Source organism: Pleurodeles waltl, chromosome 1_1, assembly GCF_031143425.1.
Source record: "Pleurodeles waltl isolate 20211129_DDA chromosome 1_1, aPleWal1.hap1.20221129, whole genome shotgun sequence".
In the NCBI taxonomy this organism is placed as follows: domain Eukaryota; kingdom Metazoa; phylum Chordata; class Amphibia; order Caudata; family Salamandridae; genus Pleurodeles; species Pleurodeles waltl.
The window spans coordinates 480,184,879-480,200,227 of record NC_090436.1 but is presented as its reverse complement, the minus strand read 5'-3'; positions in this window follow the sequence as shown (position 1 = coordinate 480,200,227).

Genomic DNA, 15,349 nt, shown 5'->3' with positions numbered 1-15,349 from the left:
AAATTATGGTGAGGTGCAATGTTAAGTTTCAGGTTATTATTAGTGCTTAGGCATTTCACGCTTAGGGTTAAGTTTTCAGTTATAGTAAGGCTTACGTTTATGGTTAGGGTCAGGGCTAGATTTAGGGTTATAGGTAGGAATGTGAAGCATTTATAATACTACATCCATTTGTAATGTACAGTATTCTGGTGAGACTTACAGGTTTTACACATTTTATGCCTGGACAGTCATCCATGTGAAAATTGTTAGTGATTTATACACTACCATGCACAATATACGAGAGATACCATCTCAGTGTATAACAGTTTCTTAAGTTGCACAGTAAAATGTATAAGCAAAGTGGCTGAAACCATCTAAAATCCACTTTCCCAGTTCTTGGAAGAAATGTACTGTTCAAGTTCTGTCGCCCACGAGTGAAAATTACACAAACAGTACCAAACTGAGCTTTGGCAAGGCCTAATTTTAGGTTTGGTGGTAGAATTAGTGTTAGTTTTATGGTTAGAGTTAGACCTTAGATTTGGTTTTAGAAAGTTTTATGGTAATTTTTTGGTTTATGATTAGAATTAAGTTTAAGTTTACATTTAGGGTGTGGTTAAGGGAAAGGTTTGAGATTAGGAAATGTTTACTCCTGAGGAGAGGGCTAATTCTAAAATGAGCCAGAGGGCTAGAATCAATATCAATGTAAATATTAGAGTATATGTAAATGTTACATTTATGCTTCATGTTATGGGTTAGTTTCAGGTTACACTTAGACTATGGGACTAGTTCATGCTTAGAGTAAGAGTAGTGTTAGAGTTATGGTCAATGTGGATTTACTTTCTATGTAGTGATGTTGATTTAAGGGTTGCTCTTTCATCACATTTTAAAAACATACAGCAAAGCCTCTGCAAAGTTCAAAGAAGGGTGTCTGATTATGTATCACTAATGTGGAACTATGTTTGCTAAATATACATGAGGTTCTGGACAGGAGAAAAAAGCATATGTTTGTAAGCCTTATTGTGCAAACAAAAGCCATGGTAAACTGCTTTAAAAACCAACCTCACTACTATAAACAAGGGCATCACCACTGTTTTATTGGGTAAGGGAGGTATGCAAATGCATCTGAGGTATTGCAAGGGATGCTGTTATTCTGACAAGAAATAGGGGGTAGTATTAACAGAAAAGGCGAGACCAACAAAGTAGACGGCTCCTCTTATTGTTTCATTATGGTTAGATGCACCTCACAGTAGGGTAGTATCATGACCTAATAGTTGATTAATAATATCCAAAGGATGATATACTGAGTTGGAAGACTGGCTTCTCCCCTTTGTTGGTTTTGGGAGACGATCTCAGTGTAAAATTGTTAATTCTTGAGGGAGGATCAGATTTCATATTTGTAGGAAGGAGAAAGTTTGTTTTTTAGGTTTAGCTGTAGTTACACCAGCAGTTCCTGTAGCTCCTGCTGTCATTGCTCAAACCTTAAATAAAATTAAGAAGCAAGATCTTTCTTGCGAGCACGGTTTTAGTCATCTGAATGATATGGGAGCTACTGGAATGACACCACGTCTGACAAAAAACTCTAAGCACAGGTAGCTATACTCTCATCCAGCAATGGGAATGTACTTAATTGTCTCAGGCATGGCAATCAGATGTTTGTTCATTGTTTCAGTAATAATTCCTTCCTAGTACGTTGATAACATTGGTTAAACAGCACATTCCTCTCACTGCAGCTGTAACCTTGAGGGATAGTGGCAAATGCCAAAACAAAAACATCATATATCACTTCCTAGTCTTTCAATGGTATCTCAAGTTGCACACAACGTCAGGTCATCTATTTTCCTTCAACTAAAACTAAAGTAAATCCTAAAATATCACCAGCACACATGCACGCACACTAACACACAACATTCCATTACAGCAAGCATCAGTTCACAGATACAGTGAAAGGAAACAGAGAAGAAATAATACACCTCTTTTCTCTAAGCAATGAAGAACCAAGAGGAGTAAAATAACGTGTCACTGCAATTACCAAAAACAAGACACCAAAAAAACAAAAGAGAAATAATCACACAAAATCCTTACATCATGGAACACTGATTCATTCAATACTTCCTTTTCACTTCCACTGCAACAAACCCTAGAATCTACACCGTCCTCTATTAACAATCATGCAAAACCATAACAGACAACAAACAGGAGTCACTGCATGATCTGTGATTCGCTGAGACAATTCCTTGCAACGCCTTCTTTGACAAAAAGAAATCACCTTACAAGACAACAACTAACTTGAATATTCACAGACTTGCAATGGCCCAAAACACATTCTTATACTACTTTGGATATGAGCTCCAAATTGCTGTTTATCTTCACGCATACCATCTCACCACACATATAAAAACACATAACCAGGATGAGGGATATGACCAGAGCACTAGGCTATCCAGCCTATTTCATTATGGGATTCCCATACTCTCTCATGCTTCCACATAGATAGCAAGCAACAAAATATAAATGGAGAATGATTCACCACACACATGTATGCAAACCATCCTGTATGTATCAGTTTCTATACACCTTAGCATGCATTCTACTCACATACACAGCGTTCAGGCCTGCATTATAGTCACATACACAACGTTCAGCTCTTTCCCTCAAAAAACCTTTATAATCACACCAAGCCAGTTAGCCTGACCAACATAATACTGTGTCAGAAACACTACCTGTTCCCATGCTTTTTGAATTCTTACATACAGCTGATGAAACATCTTCCATATATAATGATGACTGTTAGAAATGGGGTCGTTGGTTGGCAGTCAGGTTACTCCCTGTCCAAGCAAGGACCCTCACCCTAGTCAGGGTAAAGGAGAATCACCCTCAGCTAACCCCCGCTCGCACCCTTGGTAGCTTAGACGAGCAGGCAGGCTTAACCTCAGAAGCAATGTGTAAAGTATTTGTACCAACACACACATTAACTCAGAGAAAACACTACAAAAGGACACAACACAGGTTTATAAAAATAGGCAATATTTATCTAAACAAAAAAGACCAAAATTACAAAAATCCAACATACACAATTCAAGATATGATTTTTTTTATTCTTAATCTTTAGAAAACAGTGAGAACGCTGTTAGTGCACAAAAGTATGTGGGTAGCGTCAAACTAAAGCTGCACGGGCGACTGTGCGTCGAAAAAGGCCAGTGATGTGTTGATGCCTAACCACAAGCGTAAACGTGCGTCGTTCCTCCTTCGGTCAGGTCGGCGTGCGTAGTTTCTTCTCTCCTGCAAGAGAGCGATGTATCGTTCCAGACAGGCACCTTGGGTCCAGGCAGGCTTTGCGTTAATTTTCCGTGCCCAGTTGCTTTGAAATCCGGTCGCATGGTGTCAAGAAACCGAGCTGCGTGGGGGCTTGCGTCGTTAAGAGCTGCCGCTGCGGGTGTTGCACATGATTTCTCCGGTCGCGTTGCATTGATCTTTCAGCAGCGATGCAGGTGGAGAGTTGATTTTAGCCGCGAGCCCAGCGCCACATTGTTTGTCAGCCGTGAGGTGGGTGGTGCGTCAAATATGTCCCTGCACGGCGGTCTTTGCATGAATTTTCAGTTCTTAGCTGCCAGCTTAACCTCTCAAGGGCCCAGGGACTGGATAGAGCACCATTTGGCAGGGCAGGAGTCTCAGCAGAGAGTCCAGGTTTTGGCAGGGAAAGTCTTTGATGGCACTGAGACTTCAGCAACAGGAGGCAAGCTCAGTTCAAGCCCTTGGAGATTCTTCTCAGGCAGGAATACACAACAAAGGCAGCACTTCTCCTCAGCTCTTCAGCGCTTCTCCTTGGCAGAGGTTCCTCTTGATCTGGAAAGTAACGTGAAGAAATCTGAAAATGTGGGGTTTTGAGTCCACTACTTATGCTCCGTAGGCCTACTTCAAAGAGAAGTCTCTGTTGTTTTCAAAATCCTGCCTTGGCCAGGCCCCAGACACACACCAGGGTGTTGGAGACTGCCTTGTGTGAGGGCAGGCTCAGTTTTTTCATGTGTGAGTGACCAATCCTCCTCTCCCTCCTAGCACAGATGGTTCATCAGGATATGCAGGCTACACCCCAGCTCCCTTTGTGTCACTGTCTAGAGAGAGGTGCAAACAGCCCAACTGTCAAACTGACCCAGACAGGGAATCCACAAACAGGCAGAGTCACAGAATGATTTAAGCAAGAAAATGCATACTTTATAACAGTGGCATTTTCAAACACACAGGCGGTCATTCTGACCCTAGCGGTTGAAAACCGCCAGGGCAGAGTGCCGCGGAAGCACCGCCAACAGGCTGGCGGTGCTTCATGGGCAATTCTGACCGCGGCGGTAAAGCCGCGGTCAGAAAAGGGCCCTGCCCCAAAGACCCCCTTCCCGCCTTCCTGGTCCTGACGGTAAAAACCACCAGGAACAGGATGGCGGGAAGGGGTGTCGTGGGGCCCCTGGGGCTTTCCCGCTGGGCGGGCGGGCGGCCTTTTGGCGGTCTCCGCCCGGCGGGCGGCGCCCGCCGCCAGCCGGGGTCAGAATGACCCCCACAATCTAAAAAACAACTTCACTAAATTAGATTTTGAGTTCAGAGACCCCAAACTCCACATGTCTATCTGCTCCCAAAGGGAATCTGTGCTTTAATAATATTTAAAGGCAGCCCCCATGTTAACCTATGAGAGAGATAGGCCTTGCAACATTGAAAACCGAATTTGGCAGTATTTCATTGTCAGGACATGTAAAACACATACGTACAGTCCCACCTTTAACATACACTGCACCCTGCCCATGGGGCTACCTATGGTCCACCTTAGGGGTGCCTTACATGTATAAAATGGGAAGGTTGAGGCCTGGCAAGTGGGTACACTTGCCAAGTCGAATTAGCAGTTTAAAGCTGCACACATAGAAACTGCAGTGGCAGGTCTGAGCCTTGTTTACAGGACTACTAATGTGGGTGGCACAACCAGTGCTGCAGGCCCATTAGTAGCATTTAATTTACAGGCCCTGGGCACCTCTAGTGCACTGTACTAGGGACTTACTAGTAAATCAAATATGCCAATCATTGAAAGCCAATTACACATACATTTTACATAGGAGCACTTGCACTTTAGCACTGGATAGCAGTGGTAAAGTGCCTAGAGCATCCAAAACAGCAAAAACAGAGTCCAGCACTCTTCAACAACCTGGGAAACAGAGGCAAAAAGTTGGGGGAGACCGCGTCAAGGATGCCAAGTCTAACAATTCCCCAATTCAAAATATGCAGGTAAACACCACACAAACAAAATATAATTACCAGTACAAAACTTGACTGAATTGCAGAAAGCAACACCTCTCTCACCACAGATCTGCCAAGAACTGACATCCTCATGTTTTGAACAACATTTGCAACACTAAAAATACATTGATGCCTGTAGTATACTTGGTCTACTACATTTCCTAAAACTCACAGGTGTAAAGCCTAGCATCTCATTACTCACAGCATAAAAAAAGGCAGGATGGTACTAACCATTCCATTCCTGCAATTTACAGCCTTTACATCCATAGACTAGCTCTATACTTTCAGACATAAATCTCAGACATAAAATATAGCTAAAACACATCCCATAGTCTCACTTTAGTGATTACTGCTCACTGCTTTAAGCAAGCAGTCCTCTCTCTGTGTCCTTGTCAAGGTTGAAGTGCTCCTAGCCCCTTTAAGCATTGTTCTATAGTATTGCATGTAATTTAATCTACAGTTACAAACCATCTTTTCCAGTGTGCCTGCATGTGTGGGCATGCACTTTTCCACACACTGAAGCTTTCAGTTGCCCTGACCATGTATGGAAGCTGCATGTGTTCTCTAAGGCCCGACTATCTCTTATTTGTATGGTTAAACCATCAGATGCTTCCTCCCGGCCATGCACAACTCACCTGTGAGCAGCACTTCAATCTCAGCACCAGAGGAATGCATCTCCTCTCACAAACTGATTTGTGTACCCTTGGGTGTGATGCCAAACACCTAAATTGCACTCCATCTATGCTCATGGGAAATATACACCCCACAATTCCTTTCCTGCACTCTGTTGTGGAACAGGCCTGTGCAATTTTTTTTTGGTGTCACAAGAAAAATGCACCTTTGCTGATTTTGCACCTCTTCAACCAACCCCTTTTAAATGCTATATTTGAAACTTGCAACTGCAATCTGGTGGTGCCTGCACCTTCTATGTTAGTTGTGCCATAAGGCAACTGATTTGCTTCTTCTTATGCAAAAACAACAAGGTGATGGATGGAATGCTTGAATTAATCTTTTTTGATAAAGAATTTTTATTAGTTTTGCAAAAACAACAAAAATTAAGATACACACAACATGGCACCAACTGGTACCCAGAGACGGTCACCTCCCATGCCCCAAACAAGCTACCAAAGACAATGTTTACAACCGGTATACGGCTGCACGGACATATTCTAAAAGAGAAAAGAAGAGAGAGAAATGGAGAAGAGGGGAAACCCCCCCCCACAAGTTACTACTTGGGGTGGCTCCCCCCAACAGACCGTGCAGCTCGTGAGTAAGTTAATGCACCACGTGGCCTCCCATTTCCCCCACACTTTATTATATTTATTTGGGCATCCCCTGGCTTCATATACAAGTTTTTCGCGCTGGGCGCACCAGTCCACACCTCGTCTCCATCTGGCCAGTGCCGGCGCAGCCCCAGCCTTCCAGTCCGCCATTATGTCTCTCTTTGCCACCAGGCATGCCACTCCCAGGAAGATTCGGTCTGCTCTTCTCAATCCCACTTCCCCCATGACCCCCAGCAAGAGTGGCAGCGGAGCCACTTCCACCTCATCCCGCAAGACCCCCGAGACCTCCCTCACGACCGCCCTCCAGTAAGTCGCTATGGATGGGCAGGACCACACCATGTGGTAAAAATCAGCATCTGGGCCCGACCATCGAGGATAGTCAGCTCGGGGCTGGAGGCCCGCTCTGTGTAACTTAATGGGCGTGAGGTATGCTGTGTGCAGATAGAGAGACTGTAGCAGGCAGAATCGGGTGGCCATGGTTAGGGTTTGAGGGGCCATTAGTGCTTCCCTCCAGTACTCCTCCTCTATAGGGCCCACCCACTCCTCCCACCTCTGGCGAAGCCCATCAGGTGGACGAGCGGTGTTAGCAATCAGAGAGCGGTAAATCTGTGAGACCCCGCCCTCGCCCAGGCTCCTCATTAGCACCCTCGCCTCCATGGGACTGTACTCAGGGACAATCTCTCCTGTTTGGACGTGTACCAGTAGTGCATGGCGAAGCTGCAGGTACCTGTGGAATTGGGTCTTTTTCAGTGAAAAGAGTAATTGAAGCTCCTCAAAGGATCGCATGTGTGACCCCCCCAGACGTCTCCCAATGTGGAGATTCCTATATTGTCCCATCTCTGAAATCCCTCCAGTGCCGAGACCTCTGTCAACCATCTCCCATGCCATAATGGGGTCTGCTGGGTAAGACAGCCCCACCAACCCGACACTCTTTGGGCTTTGCGCCAGCCAGTAACACCACCTTAGTCACCTCAGGGGTCTCTCGGGGATTGGATGACCATATAGTGCATCAAGGCCCTGGGGTAGCCCATTGTTTGGAGCTCCAATCGGTATGCTGGGTCTGTCCAACCTCCTCCCATCCAATCATTTATTACGAGTAGGTGCATCGCAAGGTGATAATAGTGAATATTGGACATTCCCAAACCTTAATCATAAACGTCTCCTTGGCAGGTATTAAGGGCCAGTCTAGGACGAGTGCCGCACCACAGGAACTGACGTGCTACTGTGTCCATTTCTTTGAACCAGTGCTATTCTACTGAGCAGATTGAGAGGCAGGGCTCGCCAGCATTGAAGGTCGTCTTTAACTCGTCGGGTAAGCGGTATGACGCTGAGCGCCCACGCCAGCTCCGGTAGCAGGGCCACCTGCACACCCAGGTACCTTAAACTGTTGCGCCTAATAGGGATGTTTTGTTGCCACTCAATGCAGTCTCTGGAGGGATACAGGGGAACCAATAGGGATTTGCTGGGATTCAAAGTCAAGCCCGAAGCCTCAGTGAAGAGACCCAGGATTTGCAGAATTTGGGGACCACTCTTGGCAGGGTTGGAGAAGTATATAAGCACGTCATCCACGTATAGTGCCACATGGTCCTCCGGCACAGCGGGCCATGACCAACCCTCAACCAAAGGGTCCTCTCTCAATAGCTTCACCAAGGGCTCTATCACGAGTGCGAAGAGCAACGGGTACAGTGGGCACCCTTGCCGGGTGCCCCGGCAGATGGGGAATGGGTCCGAGATCACCTGGACTCGGGCGGTCGGGTTAGAGTAGAGGAGCTTCACCAGGCTGCGGAATTTAGGCCCAAATCTGTTACTTAGCAGGACGTGATCCAAGTAGGACCAATCCACGGTATCAAAAGCTTCCTCGAAGTCCTGCAACAGAAGAGCCAGGGGAGACCGGGCTAGGGCGTCACGGTGGGCTACGGCTACGTGTAGGCGCCTGATGCAGTGTCTTGTACTTCGTTTGGGCATGAACCCGCAATGGTCAGGGTGTACCAGCGAGGGAAGCACCACCCTTAGCCTACTGGCAAAAATCGTGGATAATACCTTAATCTCAGTGTTTAAGAGAGAGGTGGGACCGTACGCCGAGCAGTGTTGTGACGGAGGTTGGGTCTTGGGGATCACCACAATAGTGGCCTGGTCGATGCCAAAAGGGAAGCAGCCTGTTTTTTCCGCTTCTTCATGCATATTTAGCAAGTGAGCGCCCAGGATATCTCCGTATCTACTGTATAGCTCTGCCGGGAAGCCGTCTGGGCGGGGTGTCTTACCTGGTGACAGTTTAGCTATCGCATTGTTTATCTCTACGAGGCTTATGGCCTCGTCCAGGCTTTCCCTAGTCACTTGTGAAATCTTTGGAAGGACGATGTCATGTAAGAGAAGGGACTCCCTTTCGGCCAGCGGCCGGGGGCGCTCTGCATATAGTCGTGCATAATAGGAGGCAAAGCTCCGCGCAATGTCACCTGGCGTCCTGGAAAGAGTTCCTGATTCATTGGCTATTTCAGAGATAATTCTATCTGCTAGCGGCCGAGTGGCTAGCCAGTGTAGGAGTTTCCCATTCTTGTCTCCCCAGCCGTACACCCGAACTGCTGATGCTTGCCAGAGATGTTTCGCAGTCTCCAGCATTAAATGTCTAATCTAATCTTTGACCATGGTGAGTTGCCGCGAAATGGAGGCTGATGCGGAGGTCGCGTGTTGGCGCTCAAGTCGCAGCACCCTGACCTCAAGCACTGACACCCGCGAATTGCGTGCACGTTCCCGTATGCGAAGGAGATGCTTGGCATGTCCCCGGAGAGTAGCTTTACATGCAGCCCAAACCGCACTCGGTGATTGCACTGACCTAAGTTGTGCTCGAAGTATTGATTGAGATGGTCTCTAACCGCTAAGGTGTACTCACTGTCCTGCAGGTGCCAAGCGTTCAGGCGCCATATCGGGCGCTGGGCAGGGTCCGCACCTCCCAACCGAATTTGTATTGGTGTGTGGTCTGAGACCCCATGCGGCAGTATCTCGGCCCCGGTGACACTGGCGATATCCAGTGCTGGCATGAACACGAGGTCAATTCTAGCGTGTGTCTGGTGGGGTGCTGAGGTGTGCGCGTATTGTCGCGTTCTGGGGTGCCAGATTCTCCAGACCTCACACAGACCAAGGCTTTCAGCCCAGCCACTCAAGCTCGACGCCTTGCAGGAACGACTTGTGGATACGGTACCTGAAACATCTAGCCTGGGGTCTAGGATGGAGTTGAAGTCTCCCCCTATTAGAGTAGTCCCCTAGGGGAGTCCCGACAGCACCTGGCGGAGTGAGAGTAAGAAGTTATCAAATGCTGTTGGGGGGGCGTAGACACATACGAAGTTAGTCGGCAACCTGTGGAGTGAAACAGTCACTACAACAACTCGTCCTTGTGGATCGGACTGGGTGGCAGTAACCACCATGGGCAATGAACGATGGAGTAGAATGGCCACCCCCCTGGAGCCCCTCGAGATTCCAGAGTGGTAGACTTTGTCATATCCTCCTCGCGCAAGCATGGGGCACTTGGTGCCATGCAGATGGGTTTCCTGCAATAAAACCACTGAGGGGGCGTAGCTGCGAAGCGTGTTAAGCACTGCGGACCTCTTGATCTTGTCCAGGAGTCCATTTACATTCCATTGAAAGGACCTGTGTCAGTGAGGGCCACGTGTGAAGTACAGTGGTATAGTGGAGTGACGCGTGCCCGTCAAGGGGCCTAGGGGCGACCGTCTCAGACAAAGAGATAACTTAAAAGAAAAATAAAGGAATCTTATTGAAACATAGCTGCTTAACCCTTCGATGAACTTCCCACCCCCCAACCGCCCCCCACCCCATACTTCTACCCCGGAAGCATCTGTCGCCCAACAACCCAACCAAAACAACACAGCCAGTTGGACTGTCATTGGAGTGGAGTGGTGGACCCCTCCATTCAGACGGATCATCTGCAATCAGTAGATGGAAGCCAAAGACAATAGGTGGTAAACAATAGGCAGAAAGCATTAAGCAGTAGGCAAGACTCCGCACTAATCCGCACATGTTTGTGCCAGGCATTATCGGTCACCCCCGAGGTACATCAGGGAAGGACTGTGTCTCCACAGTTAGCCGAGTGTAGGGGTTTGACTCAGGCGGTCCCCTTCCATCGCACATGCTGAGTCTCGGATCTCCGAGGCACCTACAAGGTCCCTTTCCATCCGGGGCTGGATCTTAGCCCCATGTCCTCGCCTACAGGGCCATCGGGCCCCCCTTTCTCCCACATAGGGACTTGGTGTGCCTCCATCCTCTTCGCATACCTGTTCGGGAAGCAGAGCTACACTCCAGGGAGCCCCCTATTGGTCCAGGAGGCCCCTCTGAGCCCTGACGCCTTCCTCTGTCAGCCAGTCCCAAACCTCCTCTGGAGTTTCGAAGAAGTAGGCCTTCCCACCCATAAGGACTTTCAGGCGCGCGGGAAAGAGGAGCATGTACGAAAGTTGCATTGCCCTGAGCTTTTGCTTGACTTGCTCATACGACCGTCGTCGGGTTTGGACTTCTTGAGTGTAGTCTGGAAATATCTGAATTTTGTGGTTGTTCCAGTGGAGGTCGGTGCAACGCCTGGCTTCCTTAAGGATATTGTCACGGTCCTTGAAGTTTAAGAAACGTGCAATCATTGGTCTTTTCGGGCCACCCAGGGGTTGCGCGGGGCCAGGGCCCTGTGTGCTCGCTCGATAGCAAACCAAAGTGAAAGAGTTTGTTCTGGCATCCAGGATTTGATCCATACCTCTAGGAACTCAGGGGCCCGGTTTTCTTCTGCACCCTCTGGAAATCCAATGAGGCGCAGGTTATTGCGTCTGAAGCGGTTTTCCGCATCTTCGGCACAGCGGTGCAATTCTCCAGTTCGAGTTTGCAGTTGGGCCACCTTGGTCCTGAGATCCGCTAGATAGTCTTCTGTTTGAGAGATGCGACCTTCCACCTCTGTGATTCGGCCCACTGCATTTCTGAGATCTTGCCTTATAAGGCCCATGTCCTCTCACACTTCCCCGATCTTGGTTTCTACGGCTAGTTGCGATGACTAGATGGCTTGAAGGATGGCATTCACCCCGTCCGGGGCGGGTACATCAGATGCCGTGTCTCCCTCACTCCGGGAGGTCGCCGGCGTGGTGAATTGGTCAATCCTCTGTTGGGACGCCGGGGGCTGCCTGGTGGATCTGTCCTTAATCATGCCGCCACGAGGGGTCAGGTGGGACCACGACTGTGCCGCACATTGATCACACCTGGGCCCTTGACCATACAGTGCCTCGTTTATGTTTACTGACTCTCAGAAGGGACTTCTCCAGGGGGAGCCTCCCACTCAATCTGGTCTGTAGATCCCTGCAGTGGGCTTCCGCCCACGGGGCTTGTCTCCCAGTGGACCAGGACAGCGCCCCCAGGCGAAGCGGCGGGGTCCCGGGCAGTCCCCTCTATGGTCCAAGGGGCAGCCGAACTGGGCCCCGTCTCGCCCGATTACAAACACAGCTGGCTGGCCTCGCCAGGGGCCCACACCCTCGGAGACCGCTGTGATTATGCTGCCCCATTGAGGTGGGGTCCGCCGGGGGCAGAGCGCTCACATCCGCCGTTGTGCACATCCCGGCCCCTCGGGCAGTGGGCCCAAAGTCACATGCCACCTCCACTCCCCCCGCGCCTCCACTCCTCTTCGGCTCCTCCGGGGCCTCAGCCGTGCCTCCAGCCCAGGGGGTGCCAGGCAGGTCGTCCCCACTCACCTCCTTTTGACAAGTCAGCCACGGATCTTTCAATTAGTAGGAAGGACCAGGGCCCCTCACGGTTCGTTTGTTTCTCCTCGCCGCAGGGCCTGGTCTCCCCCGAGGCTTCGGAGGCTCGGGTCAGCACAATCGCTGCCTCCTGGGCCCTCCACGCACCGTGCGTCGGGTCCGCCAGTCGCCGTATGTCGCGCCACAACAGGCAGGGCCGGCCCGTCCGCTTCCACCTCCTCCCCCGGGGAGCCGCGCCTCTGGCTTTGTGGCCTGGGACCAGTTCTCCTGCCCCGGGGGACCACCACTGCTGCACGCCAGGTCGTTGAGTCTCGGGCCGGCCCCGGGTGCCGCTGCCGCAGCCTCACGGGGCTCGTCTGGGTCGCTGTCCGCCGGGCCCATCCAACAGCCCCTTCCAGCCCTCTCACTATCTCTCCAGTTCGGTGTACTCAATCTCGCCAGCTGCGCTGTGGCTAGGAGCACAGAATCAGCCTCAGTTCCCGGCCGCCATTTTCTGGCCGCCGAGCCGGGCCCGGTTCACTTGTGGGTGCACGATCACCATCGCATCACGCTCACTGGGTCTCTGAGTTCCAGCTGGCCAGGGAGCCCGCAGGGGCAATCGGAGGTGAATGCTGGAACGGGATGATAAAGGCTTCAGCGGGCGGATGACGGAGGGTTCCGGAGCACTCTTAGAGTGTGACCGCCATCTTGGCGCCCGAAGCTACGCCCCATGCTTGAATTAATCTTAGCTACTGGCAATCACTCGGGACGCATCCCAATCCATCATTTTTCACTCACCATGCCACCTGAGTTTGGAGCAAATCAAATGCAAATCAGTCTTGACACTGTTCCGAATGGGAACAGTCCAGCCCAAACTGTCAGGCCAGGTCCTCCCTGACCTGGATCAGAAGCAACTCAGGACTTGTTTTGGCCTTCTTATTGGCTCTTCAGCCGGGTATAGCTGGGTTCCAGTGGAAAAGTGAGCCTGGGCCACATGTCTGTGCATACCTGGTGTATTTAGGGTGTGAAATGCAAACACAACAAGGTTAAGGATGGACTGCTTGAATTAATATGGCAACTGCTTGGGCTGCATCACAATCCATCATTATTTCAGGTATGCCCAAAAATGGGTCTCAGGCTCATTATGCCACTGGAACCAAGCTTCACCTGGCTGAAGAGCTCTAACTAGGGTGAAACCGTCCTAGGTTGCTTGTGTTCTGGTTCAGGGAGGACTTTGCTCAGAAGCTTGGGCTGGACTGTTCATATTACAATTCTACTAAAGACTGATTTTCATATGGTTGAGTCTAAGCTGAGGTAGCTTGGTGGGCAAAAAAACATGGGTTGGTAAGAGGCCCAGAGCGATTACCAGTGGCTAAGATTAATTCAAGCATTCATCCATCCCCTTGTTATTTATGAATTCACCTTGTCTTATGACAGCACAAGTCCAGCACATGTCTGGTTGTGCAAATGTTCACAGTTCAATCCCACACTGAATGAATTAATTAATATCTTTATTTCAATTATAAGTATAATCATAAAAGCATCTAATCACATGAAGCAATAAAATCACAGCATAAAAATACATGTAGATATCCTAAACTTTCCACTAAAAAATAATCAGATGGATACAGTATTCATACCTATGCTTAAAGAAAGGGGGCTCCAAATCATTATCATTAAAGCCCATAGTTCATCACTCGTAAAGTACCCTCTTCAAGAAAGAACAAACCGCCAGGAGCACACTAAGGTCATTTATCATTTGGAGACAGAGCAAGGCAGGTTAAAATTGCTAAAAACATTTCACTTTGAGTTGTGGGAGGAGATACCTCTTTCTAGGAGGATTGTAATAACCACAGAACAGAACCAAGTGCTCTAAGGTCTGAAGTGAGCCACTATTAAAAGGACAAGTCTTAATAGAAGACGGCTCATACTGCCCAATAGATAATGGCTCGTACTGCCCCACTCAGAGATTTGAGGCACCCTCTTAAGCTCCATTTCAAAGTACTAACAGTGGAATGAAGGAGGATACCTCCTAATTGCATGACAGTTTACAGTATCCTTCCATTCTTACAAATGGGATACTGTTAGAAATGGGGTCTCTAGTCAGGATAAGGGAGCTGCACAGCTCAGATAACCCCTGCTCACCCCCTTGGTAGCTTGGCACAAGCAGTCAGGCTTATCTCAAAGGTAATGGGTAAAGTATTTGTACAAACACACACAGTAGCACAGTGAAAACACCACAAAAGGACTCCACACCAGTTTTGAAAAATAGCCAATAAATATCTAAATTAAACAAGACTAAAACAACAAAAATCCAACAACATAAGCAAAGATATGAATTTCGAAAGTAAAAAGAGTCCTAATCCACAGAAATCAATGGATGCGTTGTTTTAGCTCAAAGTACCTGGAATGCATCAGAAATAAAGCCGCAAGGGCGAGCGCGTGTCGGAAAAGTGATGCGTCAATTCCTTACTCGCAAGTGAGGCCATGCATCGATTCTTTCTCTGCTGGGTAAGCGATTCGTTGATTCTTTCTCTGCAGGTAAGGGATGTGTAGATTTCCAGACAAGCAGCCTCATGTCTGTGCAATGATGTTGAAGGTTTTGCATGGAAAATTCAGACGAGCTGTGCAAAAGGTCCACATTGAGAACAGGTGCTGCATCGACTCTCCAGCAGCGAGGCAGGTGCTGTGCCGAATTTTCAGTTGCAGGACAGGCATTGCGTTGATTCTAACATGTACACAGCAGTGAGAGATTTTCTCATGCAGGTTACCAGCTTCCACTTCTAAGGGCCCAGAGACTGGAATTGGCACAGCATAGCAAGTCAGGACTCTCAGCAGAAGAAACCAGGCACTGGCAGATGAAGTCTTTAATGTCCCTGAGACTTCAGAACAGGGGGCATGCTCAGTCCAAGCCATTAGAGAATCTTCACAAACAGGATACACAGAAAACTCCAGTCTTTGTCCTCTCTAAGGCAGAAGCAACAACTGCAGGCCAACCCAGCAAACCACTCAGAGCAAAGGGGCAGTACTCATCCTACAGCTCTTCAGCTCTTCTTCTTGACAGAGGTTCCTGTTGATCTAGAAGTGTTCTAAAAATCTGGG